Genomic DNA, 15,381 nt, shown 5'->3' with positions numbered 1-15,381 from the left:
TCTATCTATCTATCTATCTATCTATCTATCTATCTATCTATCTATCTGCAATGTCTGTTCTACTTCTTTTTATCTATTAAGAATGAAAACTTACTCCCAGATTTGATTTTGCTCTGCATGACAGATTACCTCAATTTCGATGTAAAACATTAAGAGAAGCAAAATCCAGGAGTTTGGGAGGGAAAGATCAGAGTCAGGATGATGGCTTAAATATGTTCAGATTTAAGTTAGCTCTAGATGTATATATTCCAAAAGGTCTTAGAGCCTCAGAATATGACAAAAGAGGCTCATTAAAGTTGTAATCATTTTAAGTCATATTTAAACAGGTAGGTCTCAAATCCAGTGCTACCCATGTTCTTAGCAAAAAGAGGAAAGTAGACATGATGAAGATGCATGCAAGGTGAACACCATGTGAAGATGAAGGCAGTAATCACAATAATGCTTTTATAATCCAAGAACTCCAGTGGTACTAGCTAGCTCTCAGATGTGGAGGGGAGGTGGCTAACTTATTCTCAGATGCTCTCACAGGAAACCAACTCTTCTTTTATTGTTGTTGTTTTCTGAGACAAAGTTTCTCTACATAGCCTTGGATATCCTGGACTCACTTTGTAGACCAGGCTGGCCTGGGACTCACAGAGCTCCACCTGCCTCTGCCTCTATAAGTATGGGGATTATAGATGTGTACCACTATACCTGGCTGGCACCAATTCTTATGGTAAAAGGACCTAAAATATCTGTCTCAAACTGTGAAACAATAGACTTCTCTTATTTGACTGACACTGTAAAGCAACACCAGCAAAGGTATACTCACATAGAGGTAACAGATGGTGTGAGACCTGGGTCTGGGCTAGTGGACTGTACTGGAATTGAAGATAAGATTGTATCCTAGGAATAGAAGTCAAAGGCCTTATACCAGGTGAGGTTACAATATAAAATGTTTACAGAGCAGAGGAAAACACAAAGGCACAAGTTAGCAGTATTTATGAGGGAAGGGAAGCAACATCTGGGAAGAGGGCAGGGAAGCCATGGAGGTGCCAGAGGTCAGAATAAGGGATCTGTCTTGTCTTGTCTTTTCATAGGTGACCATGAGCTGGAACAATGGCCATAAATGGGAGAATAGTAAATGCCCACAATATACTGTGTTCTGTGCTTTTAGCATGGCACTTATTTTTATTTCATGTAATAGCACAAACTTAAAACTAATAACTAGAAAAATTAGATGTTGATACTTTACAGTCAAATAATGATTTTAAGCTTAAAATCAATGCATTTAATAGAGCTTCTTATTGAAACAGCATAAGCCTTGCATTTTTAGATCAGAGCAAGTTAAGGTGTGGCAGGTAAAAAGACTCAACACTGGGATAGAAACAGCTAAGGTAACTGATACCACTGATCACATCTAGTGTGTCTTTTCCAAAATGTTGGGCGAATAATACATCCCCTCCCCACACAGTCCCCACTCACCCTCTTCCCGTCTTTAAGCATATATGAGAGCCCTTTGCATAGGCTATTTGTATCTTTCCTTCATATGTTGCTTTTATCCAGCCCTTTATGAAGTTCCTGAATGTGCTATTTTGTAATTCCTTTAGAAAAGTTCATAGTATGTGCTATTTTGTGACTTACTCTTTATGGAAACTCAGCCCACTTTCTATTTCATAGCTTGTCCTCTTTTCTGTTCTTTATGACTTTGCAATACTTCTTGGACCTGTCTGCGGTGTGAAGATAAAGTTTTGTTTAGTCCTACTCACTTTTATGAACATCCCTTCCTGATCAATATTTAGGTTATTGACAATATTTTCTACCACAGTCAGTATTATATGAGCAACATTGACAAATTCCATGAGGTATGTACAAGAAAAAATATCTTGCAGATAAGTTGTTTTTATAGATTTGCCTCTAGGGTAAATTTCTAAAACTAGAATTTTGGCTAGTGAATGCATAACTGTAGTTAGGCTTTCCAAAGCCCTCAGTGTGGTGGCCAGTTCATGTTTTCACTAAGATCTAGCTTCTGTGTTTATTCCTGAATTATATACAATTGTTGAAATATAAATATATATGCGTTGGTTAGTTTCCTTAGTAAACATGGAAGCCTTGTTCTAGCATCACATTTCACTTTAAATGAAGTTGGTGTCTTGTTTTTGTTTAATTATTATTATTATTATTATTATTATTATTATTATTATTATTATTATTATATCTTGACACAAGCCAGTGTCATCTGTGAAGAGGGAAACTCAATTGAGAAAATGCCTTTATCAGTTTTGCCTATGGGAAAGTCTATGAGATATTTTCTTGTTTACTGATTGATATGGAAACCAGCCATTTGTGGGTTGCCCCATACTTGGTCAAGTGGTCCTGAGTTGTATAAGAAAGCAGGCTGAGGAAGCCTGTAAGTAGTGTTTCTCCATAGTCTCTTCTTCAGTTACTACCTCAAGATTCTGCTCTGATTTTCTTTTACAATGGACTGTGTGATATAAGGTCAAATAAATCTTCTATTCTTCAGTTTTTTTTTTTAATGTTGCTTATCATAGTAATAATAAAAAAGCTGAGCAAAGTGGAACCTATGTTTATTCAGCTTCAGATGTCCACTACTCACAGGCCAGGGAAATTCATTGTTTTTGTTTTTTGTTTGTTTGTTTGTTTGTTTTGTTTTGTTTTCTCTATGGGATAAATTCAAGCAAAATTTTTCTTTAGATTTTCCTTTGTTTGTTCACAATGGCCTTTTACCTTGAGACTTTATTGTATATTATTGGATCTATCTATTTCTTTTAACGCCTTGTGGTTTGTTTTATAACTTTTGCTTCTCTGGAATTAATTCTCCCAGTGTTTCTCATTGCACTTTAAATTTTGTCATTTTTTGCTTAAGTGACTTATTTCACGCTGGTGTGAAACTTGAATTCCACTCATGTTATCTGTTTATTGTCTCTACATCATTCATTGATTTTTTTTTTACGCCCTTCAATGTAATATAACTTCTTTATTATGGGAGTGTTTCAAAAATACTTGAGTATGTGCCTGTACTTTCAATGCAGTGTTTTGTTTATTTTAGACCCACACTCACCCTTCACGATGGCCTTGTGCTGGACTTATTTTCTGTAGATTCTACTACTTTCTTTTTCTTTCTTTTTGTGTCAGTTTTTTCTTTTTTGTAAACAAATTATATAATTTCAAAAATACTTCACTTTCTTGGTACATTTAGTGAGAATATATTAACTTTCTGGGTTACTTAAAAAAGCAGTTTGTAGAAATTTACTCCTTTTATAAGAATAATATTTTACAAACATTTTCTGTGGCTTAATATTGATGCTGAAGATACTGTAGTCTTACATATTTTTTTCTTTTTGGGGGGTTCTGTAATGTAATTGTAAAATTTGTTTCTTATATTCATAATTTTTCACATGTCTTGATAGAGCTATCTCATGGATTATGAAGTACTTTAATAGTCACAATAGGGTAAAAATCTCCGTAATGGGCAGAGATTTACACCCAGCATACCAGCAGAGGTGAACAAATTCCTAGAAAATACTGCCTGGGAAATATAGGACTTATCTCTTATAATCTAATAAATCAACAAACAGGGATCAAATTACCTAGCAAGGGTGTTTACACATCTGATGGGTTACTTAATTCCTCAATAACCTTCTCAGAGAAGTATTAAAAACCTAGTAGAATAAGGGAAAGAGCAGGGCAAAAATAAGTATGGACTACAGTATTTTTTCTTACAGCAATTCCTTCTTTGTAGACTTTGACCATAGGTGTTCCAATGTAAGAGTCTATGAGTCAGACATGTTTTAGCCAACATATTTGAGATCATTCTATCCATCTGAATGTGGTGCCTGTGTAAGAGAGACACTTGCAACTAATTCAGCTTGTCACATCCTACTGTTAATGTTGTGCCATAACTTTTTAAAGACTTATTTATTTTATGTTTATTATTAAGACTTATTTATGTGTATGTGTGTGTGGCTGCATAGGTTTATATGCACCACATTTGTGTAGGAACCCCCAGAGGCCAGAAGAAAGCATTGGATTCCCTGAAACTGGAGTTACAGACAGTTGTGAGCTACCATGTGGATTCAGTTTCTGCTGCAAGAGCATGCACTTAAGCTATCTCCCCAGCCCTGTATTTTTAAATGAAAAATTAATAATTACAAGCTAACCAATTACTAAGAATTAATATAATCTCATTAGAATGAGAAAAGAATGGTTGGACTTTTATCTTTAACTATGATCCAGCAACTGAAATAATGTGGTCTACATTTCAATTTGTCAACCATGCAAACTGGGGAAGACAGAGGCATGATATAACTGTTTAGTGCGGCAGGTAGGGCATGTGAAAAGACAGAAGTGTTAGTGAGTCTCCGTACAAATAAAACAGACATAACAGAGATGAGCAAAAGGTAACAATTGCCTTAGGGATTTCTAGAAGCATTTTGATTTCTGTAAGCAGTCTAAACTTGGCAAACAGAATCACTTGCTGCATAGATTGTGCTGTCTGTGAGAAAAGTAAACTACATTTCACAAGATGCCTTTCATTGGCAGACCAACAGTGATGCTATGCACAGTTCAGGACTCTGACATTGATTAGATAAGGGTTCTAATATCTGTTCAGCTTTGTTACATGATCTGAGACAGTCCAGGTTGGCAGTATCATTAAATCTTGCCCTTAATGATAAATTATTGGATGTGTTAGAGGAACTAAGATAGAAGGTATAAATTACAACATTTTAAATGTGTTCAAAATCTAGGCAAAGAATCTCAATTGATGGGTTTTAGTAATCTGCTTCCTCTAGTCAAAGAATCCCCAGTAAATCCCTCATATAAGAAGTTTAAACTTGCAAGTGAAGAGAGTAAAAATGAAAACCATATTTTGAGGGAAGAAAACAGAGTGGTAAAAACCCTATAGCATTGTCTACGGTAGATTTAGGTATTTACCAGATTTTCTCTAGTAATATGTTCTTGATTTGGTATGAGTTTATGCTGTCTTGGTAAAATGAGTTGTTATCCTATTAACACCCTATTCTTTAGAAAAACTTGGTAAAACTTAGTCTAATTTCTCCCTTAGAAAGAACTGTGAATGAGTGTAGTGGTTAGTAACCTCAACTAAACCATGAGTAACTTATATTTGCAAAGAGGACTTTATGTCTATCAAAATTATCCTTTACCCCTGTGGAGTTGTCTTGCTTTACCTGGCATGGTAAATACCTAAAGTGTCATGTAAATCTGTCACAAATATCCTTATTTTTCTTAATGATATTTTATTCAGTGATGACAGAGGACAGTGATGTCAGAGATAGAATAAATATGGAGCAAATGTGTCTCATGTAGTCACAGAAGAGTTGCTCACTCTGCACTGAAGGTGACATTGTATACAGACCGTCAATGTTCAAAGGGACTGGTTTGGATTGGTAAGCGAAATCCAAGGACACAGATGGAAATAACCTGAAAGAATATCATCAGATGAATTAGGAGGGGATCTGTGAGAATGCAGATTGAGCTAAGAGAAAAGACTTTAAAGATAAAGAAATTAATGAGGAAGAGGTTGACTCAGCCAGTGACACATTGGGTTCTTTTCAGATCTAGGAAATTAGGAAGAACCTTAGCAGTCCAGATCACAACAAAATTCTCTGGAAACAGCTGTCAGAGACTACTTGCTGCTTTGTATTAGGTAACCACCGAGGTCCCCTGTGGAGCTGGCAGCCATGGAAGTAGACATATCAATATCCTGTGCAAGTGAGGATGACATAGGAAATAAATGTCAGCTTTCTAACCTCTCAGACATAGTACCCTTGGGGTCACTCACTTCTTTCTTCTTTGTCCCCTTCTTCCTTATTTCGGCAATACTAAGGATGAATACAGGATCTTCCACATGCAATGCAAGCGCTCTACTGCTGATCTGTGTCCCCTTACCTCTCATTTATTCTTTCATTTATTCTCTATTCTTCCCCTTTTGAGTTGTCTCTCTGTTTCTCTTGAGAGCTCATCTAAAGTAAAGGCTATGTATTGGAATCCTTGTCTCTGTGTTTGTTTCTGGGAGACCCTGAATGTAGAGAGTACATTGATGTTGTCAACTGCCAGCTATCAGCAAGCAGTGCCACCTTCCATTCCATGAACAAAGCAGGGCTGTTTTAACTTGTCTATTCAGTATTTGATATTTTCTCCTTATTCCATTGCAGCGTAATATAAGTTGATTGTCTTGTTTAAAGCAAAGCCACTATATTAAGGGATGTTTAGAATAAGTTTATACTTAATTTGAGTTTGATGCTCCATACTTAAACAAAACAGCAGGTGAATTTTTTCCAAATGGATTGTATGATTCAATGATTTGTAAACTACATTCTATAAATGCAGCTTTCAAAAGAATTTGCTAAATGTCTATAGGTCTCCCTGAGTGTCTTGGATAAGAAAAAATCACCACCAAAGTATAATATAGTATCTTTAAAGTTAAAGCTCTTCAAATACCTATACTGACAACTACCCATTTTACTCACTGGCTGAGGCTGAGTCTGAGCATGAGTATTCAAAATACTGGATAAAAGAGGCTGAAAGTATAGGGACAGAAATTGTATCCATACATTCAGTTATTCTTTCATTTATAGAATAGCTATTGAATACTAAATATGTTAAGGGCATTTTTTTCAAATTATGGTGACAATATTAGCACCACCATTTAATTCATTTTTATCTGTTTTGTTTGCTCATCCAATTGTAAGTAATATTAAAGGATTAGCATCCAGCTTAAAGAAAAAAATCATGATTGTGTGGTTCCATGTGTTGGTGAGAAGTTGTGAAAAAGTAGATTGTTAAGAATCTGAGTGGAAGAGGAAGTTTCTGGTTTCTTTGAAGACTCAGTTGTGTCCTGTGATGTTTTGCTGGAAGCTGTCTTGTAAGGGGGCACATGATGTTTTGCTGTGAGCTATCTCATTCTACGGGTGTGGCTTTGGCCAGTTGAAAGCATCCGTGGATGAACTTTGTGGAGAGGAGATATATAGAAGGCCACGGACAGTGAGGCAATGCTTTTTGGATCAATATTGTTGCATTGGTCTTCATTCTTCAACATTTCACTTCGCAGAGAGAAATGTTCCAAGAGAACTTCTCTAGGCAAGCCAACTGAGTCTTGCAGCTTTCACTGATTTGTTCTGATCTGCTGAATTGTGCTGATTTATGTTGCTGTTTCGTGTTGGCATTTGGACTGGACTGCTGGTATCCGGACAACAAAGAATGAACTCACCCCAAGGAATAACTTTTAAAAAGGTCTATAACCCCTTTTCCTAATAACCTTCTTTCTCCCCTACCTCTGGTCATTGGGTTGGAAGAGAGGTAGAAGCATTTAAGAATACTAAATAAAGCAGGTTTGTTGACAAACTTAAGCCAACACTGAGTAAATCTCTCCCTAGTAGAATCTCTTTCACTATTGAGGTATATGTCTCTGTGTTTCTCCTAGAAACCCTCTTCTATGCAGGTAGGAAGGGGTAAGTGGACTAAGGGACTGTTAGATGTGATCTGAGTCAGGTATATGCAAGTCCAGGAACTCCCAGAGCCTGACATACTCCCACATAAGAACTATTATTGGCTTGTGAGATTCCTCTATGCGAGTGAGACCTGGGCAGCTTTCCTTAGTGAAATCTATAGATTTTGACTACTACACCACTGCTAGCAGGGTTTGGATACTCTCAGAACTCTGGGGCCTGTTCACCCATCCTTTTTTACTTCTGGAACTTTCAGCTTTCACCTTGTAGATTTTAAATTTTGTTTTAAAAGATTTATGCAGACTCTCAAAGCAGATGCTGAGATTTATGGCCAACTTTTGGGCAGAGTGCATGGAATCTTATGAAAGAAGTGGGAAATAGTAAGATCTGGAAAGGACAGGAACTCCACAAGGAAAGCAACAGAACCAAAAAATTTGAACACAGGGGTCTTTTCAGAGACTCACACTCCAACCAAGTAACATGCATGGAGATAACTTAGAACCCCTGCACAGATGTAGCCCATGGCAGATCAGTGTCCAAGTTGGTTCCACAGTAATGGGAACAGGGACTGCCTCTGACATGAACCGATTGGCCTGCTCTTTGATCACCTCCCCCTGAGGGGGGAGCAGCCTTACCAGGCCACAGAGGAAAACAATGCAGCCACTCCTGATGAAATCTGATAGACTAGGATCAGAAGGAAGGAGAGGGGGACCTCCCCTATCAGTGGACTTGGGGAAGGGCATGTGTGAAGAAGGGGGAGGGAAGGTATGATTAGGAGGAGGGAGGAGTTTATGGGGGGATACAAAGTGAATAAAGTGTAAGTAATAAAAGTTTTTTTTTAAAGATACATTATAAATACATCATTTCTTTCTTTTTCCTTCCTCCAAGTTCTTCCACCTTTTTCCTCTTGTTCCCTCACAAATTCATAGCCTTTTTAAAAAATTATGTTATATATAAAAGGAAGCTATTAATTTGTGTGTATGTATATACATACACACAACTTTCTCAGTCTGTTCAGTTTTGCTTGTATGTATATAATTATGATTGTAGGGCTGACCACAAGGCATTGAATAACCAGCTAGGCAGCTAGCTTATCCCTTGGTATAACTTTCTTTTACTCTCCAATGGGTACCAACCCACCCTGGCACATCAAGGAGCAGCTCTAAGCACATCCTCTCCCACTGAGGCCAAACAAGGCAGCCCAGATATGGATAAGAACTCCAAAGGCAGTTGACAGAGTTAAAGACAGTCACTACTCCAATTGTTAGGGGACCCACATGATGACCAAAGTGCTTATTTGTGTAAGGGGCCTAGGTACAACCCATGCTTGCTCTTTGGTTGGTGGTTTAGTTTCTGTGAGCCCCTATGGCCCCAGGTTAGTTTACTCTGTAGATCCTTCCATGGTGTCCTTGACCCCACTGGCTCTCTCAATCCTTCCTCTCACTCTTCTACAAGGCTCCTGAGCTCCACCTATTATGTGGCTGTGGGTCTCTGCATCTGTTTGCATCAGCTGCTGGGTGAAGCCTCTCAGAAAATAGTTATGCTATGTTCCTGACTGCAGTCATAGCACTGTATCATTGAAAGTGTCAGTGGTTGGCTCTCTCCCATGGATGTGGGTTTCAAGATGGGCCAGTCACCGGTTGGCCATTCCCTCAATTTTTATCTTTACACTTCTTGTAGGCAGGACAAATTTTGAGTCCAAGGTTTTGTGGGAGGGTTGTGGAAATCCCACCTGGAGAAAGGAGGTGGTAGAGACTTCAGTCTCCATATCTCTCTGCTGCTAGGAGTCTCAGCCATGATCATCCCCATAGACTTCAAGAAGTCTCCCTTGTTCCAGAAATGCTCCCTATTGATTTCAGTTCTCTCTCCAAGTCTACTCCCCCTACCTAATTCCGACCTTTGTTCTCTTCCCCACCCTTCTCCCACCCAGTTCCTTCTCTCCATCTATATCAGATGTCTATTTTTGTGGTTCAGATTCTCCCTGGGGTGCCTGGACACCACTGGGCACTGAAGTAGGAGGAAAGAAGTGTGCATTTCTCCTTGTAATGTCCTGGGGCCACCTGAGTCTTGGCTGAGAGGGATGGAGTGCAAACCAGGGTTTATGCTATGGGATTTCTGGTCAGGTTAGGGTGCAGAAGAAAAATGCTACAGCTCTCTGATAAGCATGGAAGAGAAAGACCCTCCCTGAGATAGTATCACAGCTCTTTTAGCTGTGCTGCTGGCACAAGACCAAGCAATGGTGAGAGCTTGGGACTCCAGAACAAAGCCAGGCGGTGGCAGGAGCCAGACCTGACTCAGGTGAATATGGAAGCTGCTTAAGGAAGAGCCCACAGTGTGCTGCCACACATGAACACTGCAGGGAGATGCATAGAAGGTGGTGTCACAAAAGATCACTGCATTGCTGTTGCTTCTGCAACTGACTGTGGTGGTGATAAGGAAAGCCGGACCAACAGGAGATTCCTGGGATGGAGCAATGAATTCCTCGAGGTGGGGAAGGAGTCCTTTTCTCTCAAGTGTTACAGGTCAATAGAAACAGCCAGTCTATGATGACCTTTGGTGAAATAGGTAGTATATGTTTATTCCATGTGAACAGGGACTTTATAAACCTTGGCTAGTGGCAAGGGGCTTTGAGGGTGAATGTTTCTCATTGTTTGGGTGTGGCAGGATGGTGATGTTCTATTTATATCCAGCTGCCTGCTATATGACTGACTACCAGCTATCATCTGGATGGAGGTCAGGTTTACATGCTCCAAGGCAGGTACAGGGAAACAGGGAGGGGGCTGTCACACGTTGGTCTCAGGATGGGATTTTTTTCCTTCTTATATTATTTTGATTTTTTATTTCTTTCTCTTTTGTTATTTTTATTTCAGTTTATTTACTTTACATACCAAGCATACCCCCTCCCTCCTCTCCTCCTAGTTTCCCCTTCACCCTTCCCCATTCCCCTATTCCTTGCCCCTTAGTAAAAGGGATCTTCCTCCTTCCTTATCAACTTTAACCACTACATCAAGTCACATCAGGATATCTTCATCCCCTGAGGCCAGGCAAGGCATCACTGGCAGGGTGAAGTGATCCAAAAGAATAAAGTTCATATTAGAAACAGCCCCCCACCATCCCCCGCCTCCATTCACCAGCAGCCCTATATGGACACCAAACCTCCGATCCACCACATGTGTGCAGGGAGACTAGGTCCGGATCATGATGCTCCTCAGTTGATGTCTTAGTCTCTGAAAGCCCCCATGGGTCTGGGTTAGTTGTCTCTGTTGGTCTTCTTGGGAGATTCCTGTCCACTCCAGGTCTTTCCATCTTTCCCCCCAACATTTCCATAAGACCTTTGGATTCTGCCCCATGCTTGGCTATAAGTCAAAGTATCTGTCTAGATCCACTATTGGCTGGAGCCTCCCAGATAACAGTCAAGTTAGGCTCCTGTCTGAAAGCATAGCAGAGCATCATTATTACTGTTAGGGCTGGCTCTTTACCGTGGGGTGGGTCTCAGGTTTGGCCAAATATTGGTTGGACTTTCCTCAAATTTCATTCCCTCATTATCACTGTACTTCTTGTAGGCAGGGTAATTTTTGCATCACAGGTTGTGTCACAGGTTGGGTTGTTGTTCACCCCTTTTCATTAGTCCTGCTTGGCTAGGAGGCGGTCATTTCAGACTTCAAGTGCTCCTGACACCTCCACCCCCATAATCTCAGCTAGAGTCACACCCATGTTCTCCCAGGAGCTTACCCTGCTACAGCCCTGCAGTTTGACAAAGAGATGCCCCTCCTTAGTTTTCCTTCTAGTTCCCAGCTCTCTTACCTCCCATCCCTGATCTCTCCATATCTGGTCCCAACCTTTGTGCCCCCCAATTGATCACCTTCCCAGTTCCCTCTGTTCATCCACTTATGTTGTCTATTCTATTTCTTCTTATAAGTGACATTCCAGCATCCTCCCTCTGGCTTACATTGTTACTTAGCTTCTTTGGGTCTGCGGATTGTATTATAATTTTCTTTTACTATAGGTCTAATATCCACTTAAAACTGAATATATACCATGTGCATCTTTCTGGGTATGGGTTATCACACTTAGGTTGTTCTTTTCTAGTTCCATCCACTTGCCTGAAAATTTCATGATTTATTTGTTTTTAATAAGTGAGTAGTGTCCCATTGTGTAAATATACCACAATTTCTATATTCATTCTTCAGTTAAGGGACATCTAAATTGTTTCCAACTTTGGGATATTATGAATAAAGCCACTATGAATATAGATGAGCAAATGTTCTTGTTGTATGTTGGAGCTTCTTTCTGGGTGTATGTTGGATCTTGAGATCTTGGATCTTAAGGTAGAACTATTTTTAATTTTCTAGGAAAGTGCCTGACTGATTTCAAGAAAGGCTGTACATGTTTGCACTACTACCAGCAATGGGGGATGGTTCCTCTTTCTCCACATCCTTTTCAGCATGTGTTGTCACTTGAGTTTTTGATCTTGGCCATTCTGATGGATGCAAGATGGGATCTTAGAGTCATTTTGCTTTCCATTTCTCTAATGGCTAAGGACACCGAGCATTTCTTTAAATGCTTCTCAGATATTTGAGATTCTTCTGTTGTGAGTTCTCTGTTTAGCTTTGAATTTCATTTTTAAATTGGATTATTTGATTTGTTGTTGTTTAATTTCTTAAGTTCTTTGTATATTCTAGATATTATTCCTTCGTCTGATGGAGAGTTGATCAAGATCTTTTCCCAATCTGTAGGCTGATATTTTGTTCTATTGACAGTGGCCATTGACTTACAGAAGCTTCATAGTTTCTTGAGATCCCATTAATAATTATTGATCTCCGAGCCCATGCTATTGGTGCTCTGTTCAGGAAGTTGTCTCCTAAGGCAATAGGTTCCAGACTTTTCCCCCACTCTGTTTTCTAATAGGTTTAGAGTCTCTAATTTTATGTCAAGGTGTTTAACCCATTTGACTTTGAATTTTGTGCAGGGTGATAAATACTGGTCTATTTGCATTTTTCTACATGAAGACATCCAGTTAGACCAGCATCATTTGCTGAAGATGCTTTCTTTTTTCCATTGTATGGTTTTGGCTTCTTTGTAGAAAATCAAGTGCCTGTAGGAGTGTGGGTTTATTTCTAGGTCTTCATTTCTGTTCCATTGATCAACTTGTGTGTTTCTATGCTAATACTATGCAGTTTTCATTACTATTGCTCTGTAGTATAGCTTCAAATCAAGGATGTTGATACCACCAGAAGTTCTTTTATTGTACAGAATTATTTTGGCTATCCTGGGTCTTCTCTTTTTCCATATGAAGTTAATGGTTGCTCTTTCCATTTCTGTAAAGAATTGTGTTGGGATTTTAATGGGACTTGCATTGTATCTGTAGATGGCTTTTGGCAGGATGTCCATATTTACTATGTTAATCCTACCTATCCACAAGCGTGGGAAATCTTACCATCTTCTAAAATATTTTTCAGTTTCTTTCTTCAAAGACTTGAAGTTCTTGTCATACAGATCTTTCACTTGCTTGGTTAGAGTTACACCAAGATATTTCATATTATTTGTTGCTATTGTAAAGGGTATTGTTTTTCTAATTTCTCAGCCCTTCTGTCGCTTGTATAAAGCAGGGCTACTGACTTTTCTGAGTTAATTTTGTGTGCAGACACTTTCCTGAAGGTGTTTAGCAGCTGCAGGAGTTCTCTGGTAGAATCTTAGGGGTCACTTATGTATACTACCATATTATCTGCAAATAAAGATACTTTGAATTATTTTCTTCTAATTTGTAACCCCTTGATCTCCATTGCTTGTCTTATTGCTCTACCTAGAACTTCAAGTACTATCCTGAAGACATATGGTGAGAGTGGGCAGTCTTGTCTTTTCCCTGCTTTTAGAGGGAATGATTTCAGTTTCTCTCAAATGGAGAGAAACTTAATATTGGCTATTGTCTCACTGTATATTGTCTTTACTATGTTTAAGTATTTGCCTTGTATCCCTGATTCCTCTAAGACTTTAAACATGAAGGGGTGTTGGATTTTGTCAAAGGCCTCTTCAGCATCTAATGAGATGATTATGCATTTTTTTCATTTGTTTATATGGTAGATTATGTTGATGGATTTTTTTTGAGAATTTTCTTTTTTCTTTATTAATATTATTTATTACAATTTATTCACACTCTACCCTGGCTGTGGCCCTCTCGCTCATCAGCTCTGGCACCACTCACTCCTTTTTCCTCCCTATGTCCATCCAATCTTCCACTGATTGGGGAGGTCCTCCTCCCCTTGTATCTGACCCTAGGCTCATCAGGACTGTCTGGATCTTCTTTCTCTGTGGCTAGTAAGTCATTAAGTCTATATTCATCTCAAAAGTAAAATTTCCCATTATAATACAATGATAATTAAATCCACACATATATAATATAATCTCCTGCCCTTTAGTTTCCATTCCAATAAACACAAATCTACTTATACAATCATATATTGGCATCTTAAAGTGATATCAAATATAAGTAGTACAGAACTTGTCAAGCATGCCCAACACCCTTGAGTTAATTCCCAATATGGCAAAACTAACTATCCAACCAAGCAAAAATAAGATGAACCTCAAAATTCTGAATATTGTACAAATGTCATACATTTTAACATACAAGACATTAGACTAAAATATCAAAATCCATATTATACTTTAATCAAGTATAAGATATTACCAAATGTGAGGATGAAATAACAATAATGTAATAATTAGATCCTTTTGGAGGTTTCTGGAGCTATCATTTAGAAATTCAATTAATAACAGGTATTCACCTTTAAAATGGAAAACTATCATTAAACATGGGAATATTTCTAACAAATCTCTACTAACAGTTTATGAAATTGAATTTTCTAAATACTTCAATAGATGATGTGTAAAATATGACCTGATACGGCCATGTGAACTCTGTCTGGTCCTTACTACTCAAATGAATAAATAAATTTCTGTTATCCTTTGTAGAGGAGAAATGACTGGAGAAATAAGCTAATAGTAGCAGGCCATGGAAACTTAGGGGAAAGTGAATCAAGGATGAAGTAAATTTGGGAAAAAGTCACAGAGAAGTTGTATCTCAAGGGTCATGTTTGTGAAAGCCAGAGGAGATGTTTGTTAAGTTAGTTCTCTCCTGTTTTTGTTTGGATTCCAGAGAAGAAATTCAAGTCACCAGGTTAAGCACCTTTACTAGTTGAACTATATTCCTGGCTCCAAGGCTCTTACACTTCTCAAGAAATAGTAAATAGTGGTCTTTTACAGGTTCAAGATTTTGTGCATTATTTAACTTAACCATTTGTGAATGTTTTTCATACTTCTGACAAGTACCCTGTCATCAATTGTTGGTTGGCAAATGCTGGTCACTGTCCTCAGTGACCCTTCCTCATGTTGGTCTTATATTTGGAGTTTGAGTGTGTGCTTCATTGAAGACCCTGTCTCTTTTTTTTCTTTTTATTAGTTACATTTCATTAACTCTATATCTCAGCTGTATCTGCTCCCTAATTCCCTCCCAAACCCTCCCTCTCTCCCTCATCTCCTCCCTGCCCCTTTCCAAGTCCACTGATTAGGGAGGACCTCCTTCCCTTTCATCTGATCCTGTTTTATCAGGTATCCTCAGGACTGGCTACAAAGTCCTCCTCTGTGGCCTAGCAGGGCTGCTCCTCCCTTGGGGGGTGGGGAGGTCAAAGAGCTGCCATTGAGTTTCTGTCAAAAATAGTCCCTGTTCCCCTTACTATGGGAAACCAATTGGTTGCTGAGCTACCACGGCCTTCATCCGAGCAGAGGTTCTAGGATATATCCATACATGGTCCTTGATGGAGTGTCAGTCTCAGAAAAGGCCCCTGTGCCCAGATATATTTGGTCCTTGTGGAGCTCCTATCCTTTCTATGTCATACAAACTCCCCCTTCATTCACA

This window comes from Psammomys obesus, unplaced genomic scaffold, assembly GCF_907164565.1.
Source record: "Psammomys obesus unplaced genomic scaffold, mPsaObe1.curated_primary_1811, whole genome shotgun sequence".
NCBI lineage: Eukaryota > Metazoa > Chordata > Mammalia > Rodentia > Muridae > Psammomys > Psammomys obesus.
Note: the sequence above shows the minus strand (reverse complement) of the source record.